Raw genomic sequence first — 6,375 nt, 5'->3', positions numbered from 1 at the left:
ATTCACTATGCTGCTCTTTTTTACTCCAGAGACCATTGTTCACATCAGCTACTGTTGCTGAGGGTGGCGATCATGAGGATGCTGGTGTCCATGTTTAAGGAATGTGTGTGGCTCCACGTGCTTCTCTGGAGCCACTGAGAACTGGGCAGAAGCAGTATTCAAATTCTCTTCCAAATTGGTATTGTGGGGCTCACAGCCAGGCCTACTTATGTTTAGAGTCTCTTGAAGTCACACATGAATTAGTCCATCAGCCTCAGAGTCTCAGTGCTCACTGGAAACTTATAGTCTCTGTTGGTTTCTGGCCTCTCTTCTCACTAGAGGGGCTTAAACTCAGCCCAGTAGACCAGAGGGAAAAACAGGAGCCTATCTAGTCTCTCAATCCCTCTCTTCTTTTATTGGCTAAAAGTTCTTTTCCCCCCAAAGCAGCCCTGTGTCCCCTACCACAGGCAATATTTTTTTTTCTTTTCCCTTCAGGGAAAAGATAGCATACACATGGAATCTCAGACTTCTCTGCTCCCAGGTGGAATCTTTGCTTCTATAGTTACATAATTAGAAGGAGCAACTTAGAGCAGTATCTAGCATTGACGAAGCCTGCTTGCATTTACTTCTATTTGTTAAGAAGGGAACCAGTCATTTAAATGCTGATAAAAGAGTCTGCAGAGGAAAAGTTGAAGGTATGGAAATGAAATGGGATAATATCTTCCTCCATGTCCTCAAGTGGAAGGCAAAGCATAGGACCTCCTACCCTGCCCTTTGTGACAGGAGAAGGGAGAGAGCATTAAATAGAGACTTACCTATTTACACAACTTAAGAGTGGTGAGATAGGAAGTTCAGCATTCCTATCTGAAAATTTTTATTTCCTCTGTGAAATGAAGGAGAGGGGAGGTGAAGGATGATGATCAGAGACTTGATGAAAGTGAAAAATGTTGGAAATTATCATTATGGAGAAGTTTTGAACAAGTTCATTAGGAAACTGAAAAGATTATGTGGTAGCAGTAAGGGTTCAATTGAGATCAGTTGCCATGACTATAGTGTTGAACAATTGGCTCAATTATGTCTTCTCCTGGCACAACTTAGCAGTAGGCATGGAGAAAGAAGTTTCCTTCCTCTTAAGTGGAAACAACTATTTCATAAAATAAATTTTATGGTGTAAACAAGTGGCACAGTGGTTAAGACACTGAACTCCCACATGGCTGACTGCAGTTCGAGTCCCAGATCCAGTGGCCTGAAACTCATACCAGGAACATGTGCATGTGTGTCCAAAATCCCAGAAGGAGAATGGAGGTGAGGGGATTATAGTGTGACCATCCCCCCAGGGGATGATTTCTCACTTTCCTTCTCTCTGTCTCTCTGGCTCGTGCACGTACCCTATGGCAAATACCTTTAAAAAAAGATTTATTTTTTCATGAGAGTGAGAGACAGAGAGAGAAAGAAAGACAAGCACTCTTATGGGACACAGAAATGGTTTATTATCTGCTGATGATAACGTGTGTAGTATCTCCAACTAGACTGGTGTGAAATGTATTCATGTTGGAAAATTCACTTTACGAGCTGATGTATAGTGATAGAATATATAAAAGAAACTAAAATAAGATAAAATGTATTTTTTAAAAAGAAAGACAAACACTCTAATTAGGGTCCCACTTCACGATATTCCTCCCTGTCCTCCCAACTAGCAAGGATTATGGGCATATGTGCATACTTGGCAAGTACAATTTGACCCAGGAAGTAAACCTATGATCCTCTGTATGGTCCAGCTTCACTTGAGCTCTATGCTATTGCTGTGCCACCAAGATGACCCAGAAGTAACTATGCTCTTTCCTGGTAATAGAAAAGGTACTAGACTAGGAGTGGAGAGACCTGGGTTCAAGTCGCAGTTGCATCCTTTTCTGTTTGACTGTGGGACAAGTAAGTGATCTTTTCACAATGTTAATTTGCCTGAAAGGACGATTACGTGAAACAAAGGAGGTACAGAATGACAAAAGCCATACATGAGGCATGAAAAATGCAAAACTCCCCAGATGATAAGAAACTCTACCATAAGCACTTTGAAAGAAAATCTGCAGGAAAATTTTAAGAAGAGAACATTGTAGACATATTCTACAAAGGACTTACTATACAGAGTTACTACAAATAAAATAAAGCAGAGTAAATGGGCAAAAAGACTGAATAGACTATTCATAAGTGAAGAAACACAAAGAGCCAATAAATATGGAAAAGATATTAAACCTCACTCACAGAGAGATTAAAGTTTAGACAAAGAATAATTACTTGTCTCTTTTTTACCTATCGTATTTACAACAATTTAAACAAATCAGTAATAATTAGTGTTGATACTGTGGGGACCCACGGATTCTCATACCCTGGTGGTGGGAGTGCAAATGGCATAATATTTTAAACCTCAAAATTCCAATTCTAGTAATTTATCCCACAAATGTACTCACACAAATACACAAAGATATGTACAATGATATCTGTTGCTTCAAAGTTTGCAATAGTGAAAAAGCAAGTCAGCTGGCTCATTGGTGTGGTGGCAACACACTGCTCAAGCAATGCCAGATCCATAAGGAAGATTGCAGGTTGGGTTCTCCAGGTGGCCTGTGCACACTGAGCTTATATGCCCATGATCCTGGATGGCTGAGAGCCTGGAAGGAGGATGGTGGTCATAGTATGAGATTCTGTTAAGGATCTCTCTCTTTCTCATGAAATAAATAAATAAGAACTTAAAACATTTTTAAAAAGCAAGTCAAGAAGCAAAAATCTTTACATATAACTATAATTTCCTTCTCTAGAAAATTACTGTACAAACAGATGAAAGAATACTAAAGAATTTCATGAAAAGAAAAGAATGGCATGGGAAAATAATCAAGATAAATGCTTAAATAAAAATAGTTGATTGTAGAGCTCTATGAGTATAGTCATCTCCTATTTGAAAAACACATGTGTATGATAGAAAAGCTACATGGAAGAATATACAAAAAAGTTAACCATGGTTATTTCAGGAAGGGGAGATTACAAGGATGTTTCACCTTACATCTGTTTGTGATTTTTCCCAACATTTTATCATAAAAGATTTAAATGTTCTGAAAACTAGAACTTGCACAGAGAATACCTCACCTTTTAGGATCTGCCATTAACATTTTACTTTACTTGCTTTATCACATATCTCCTTAAGTATGCATTTCTCTATCCATACCTTTATTTTATACTTTGAAGTGTTGTGTATTTACTTTAACTTCAAAGTAAGTTGCTGATATCAGTATATCTTTTTTTTTCCCAAGAAAACCATTCAGCATGCATATTATTTACTGGAGTTCAATATTTGTTTGCAATATCTTCTTTTTGTGATAAAGCTTACATACAATAAATTGCATTTTTTTTGCCATAGGGCATGCACACTCACTGGGGAGGGATAGAGAGAGACAGTAAGAGAAAAAGTGAGAAATCACCCCCCCAGGGGGGAATGGCCATGCAACAATCCCTTCTCCATTCTCCTCTTGGAATTTTGGGCATGTATGCACATATGCCCAGCATAATTTTTAAAATACCATACCTGGGACTTGAACCACTGTAAGCTGTGTGGGAGTCCAGTGCCTTAACTATCATGCCACCTGGTGGCCCCAAATTGCACAAATCTTAAGTGAACAATTAGACAGATTTTGACAAATGATTGTACTTATGTAATCTTAAACCATATCAAGACAGATTGTTTTGATCATTCCAGAAATTTTTTTCATGCCCATCCCAGTCAATCTTTACTGGGCTCATTTCTGTAACTTTGAAAATAAACTTTCATAACATAATTGCAAACTATATGATTCCTTAAGCTCCTTGGACTGTGACAGTTTCTCTGATTTTCCTTATTTTTCATGACCTTGACAGTTGTGAGGGTTTACTAATCAAGGTATTTTATAGAACATCCTCTAGTTGAAGCTCATCCTGCTGTTTTTCCCACTGTTAGACTGTGGCTCTGTAACTTTCTATATTTATAGCAATGATGTTTAACTTATGTAATCAGACTCAATAAAAATACATATATTTTTAAAGGGATGATGGTGGGTAGTGATGGGGAGGAGTCAGATGGCTGAAAGTAAATAGTTAAAAATGTTTTGAGCAACTTGGAGAAAATGCATGAGAATGTGGGAAGTCTCAGTTGCCCAGTGTGGTCCAGACTGACCATATGCAGACACATCCTGCAAAAGCTGTAACCTGCCTGAGAAGGCCCTGGAGGGAGGGGGAACATGAGGAGGGTGGAGATTCCCCAAGGGGAACTGAGATCTTTCCATAACAAATGTCTCCTATAACAAGAAGCTTTTCTAATCTTGAAGGATTGACTATTCAGCACCACATCAAGTGAGAATTCCTCACCACCTTCTGCGCAGATAGCGACTTGAAGCTGGACAGTGAAACCAGTTCTGGGAATGCCCAGGCGTGAGCTTAGCCTCAGCACTGGGTCTATTTTGGGAACATTTGGACATATTCTGCAGCATCATATTTATACTTTGGCAAAACAAGTAAAGGTTCAAAGAAATAATCCTTGGCTTCCCCCTTACATCCCACATTTCCATCTATAGCATGACATACTCTGAGCATAAATGAGGTAGGGGGATGACTGGTTAGCCATTATAATACTTGGTTATCTGCAGGTCAACCTGGATTTGAGAGAGCAAGTGCCCATTATGTGGGGTTAATGGGGGCAGAGAGGGATCAAGTCAGTGAAATGTGAGAGAATCGATATGTGGAATGCTTGACGATAGCACATTCACACATTTCACAGAGGAAGGAGGCTAGGGTTACACCCAGCAACTGCAGATGCTTGATTTAAAAAACCAACCTTAAAGCATTTGCTGGCTGACTTGAGCACCCTGAAGGGCCTCACAACTGGGGCTCTGAATCCCTTCTTGGTTCTCTCTGGGTGCCTGTCTGCAGTTTAGGATTGTGTCCCACTTCCAAACCCTTCCAGCTTTCCACCTCAGTTCCACATGAATTTGGATGAGAGGAGAACTGGGCAGGGGACTTCACTACCCAAGTGATGGTGTGCCCCAAGTGAATGTGTGTGTTGGAGGGAGCACGGCAAGCTGGTGGAAAATGTGCAGACTGCTGGAGACACTCCAAGGCAAGATAGAATTTTAGATCTGGCACTGGTGAGGGCAGGAAGGAAGAGATGGGAAGGGCTGGAGATGGTGGAAAGAGATGGAATCCAGGAGACTGGCTATTAAAACTCAGCACCTGGTCTAGCGCTCTGCACACAAATGGCACATTAATTAATGGTTTAATAATAACCAGGATTTATTGAACACTTTAAGTTTTCTAGGTTTTATATTTCATGAGCATTTATCATTTTTAATCTCTTAAAACCCTGTGGGAATGATAATCATATTATTGTCCCCATTTTACAAATAAAACATTAAATCCCAGTGATGGTCAGGTAAGTAGACCAAGGCCACAATTAGCAAGTGTCAGTAAAGGGATAGCAAGTGTCAGTGATGGGATTTGAATACGGAGCTTGTGTGTCCAACTTCTTCCCTCATGTTAAAGACCTTGACCTTCATTCATGATTGGCAGGATGAGAGGCCTAATTTCCTAGCTGATGTCTGTAGCTCCACATTCTTCATTATCAGAGTCTAGACTCCCCGTTTGACCTCCTGAATCCTGGCCATTCCCAGGAAGCTGTGAGAGGAACCTTCCACCAACTTGCCTTAAAGGGCAGGATGTCATGGGAGGCAGAATGGAAATAGCTGGCCTGTCTCTATGCCCCACCCTTCCTCTCTGATCATCTGTGCTTCCTTACCCCTCACCAGATTCTCACTCTCTTGTGACAAGAGGTACTTGTTGCATCTGAGCTTAATGGCTCAAGAGGTGGGTGGCACAGACTGAGCTTCCACAAAAGCATTTCCATCGAGTTGGCCTTTGTGGGTTGGCAGGATCACTTGCCTTTCTTCTTTGCTTTGCTTTCTGCAACAGCTGCTTGCAGCGACATGTATTCAGAGGCCTATTTTTTTTCACTAGGTTTGGACCAGAAACTGACTCTGGTAGATCCTGCTTCTTCCCACATTACTGGAGAGCACGCCAGTCCAGATGACTACAGGCAGCTGACCACAGATGCAGAGGGATTAGCAGCCTCAGGCTGGGGCTGGCCTCCAGTACCAGGCTCCTGGCGCTGCTTAGGCTCCATCCTCTGCAACCATTCCTGGGCCTCCTTCTCTTCTTTTTTCTTTTTCTTTTTTTCTCTTTCTTTTCCCTTTCCTTTTCCTTTTTTCCTTCCCTTCCTTTTCCTCTTCCCTTCCTTTCCTCTACTTGGCCCTCTTCCTCATTCTTTCACTTCTCTCCCCCCCCCCCCCCCTGTTTGTCTTCAATGTTTTGTGTTTTTTTTTT

This window comes from Tupaia chinensis, unplaced genomic scaffold (genome assembly GCF_000334495.1).
Source record: "Tupaia chinensis unplaced genomic scaffold, TupChi_1.0 Scaffold143771_1, whole genome shotgun sequence".
Taxonomy (NCBI): Eukaryota; Metazoa; Chordata; class Mammalia; order Scandentia; family Tupaiidae; genus Tupaia; species Tupaia belangeri.
Note: the sequence above shows the minus strand (reverse complement) of the source record.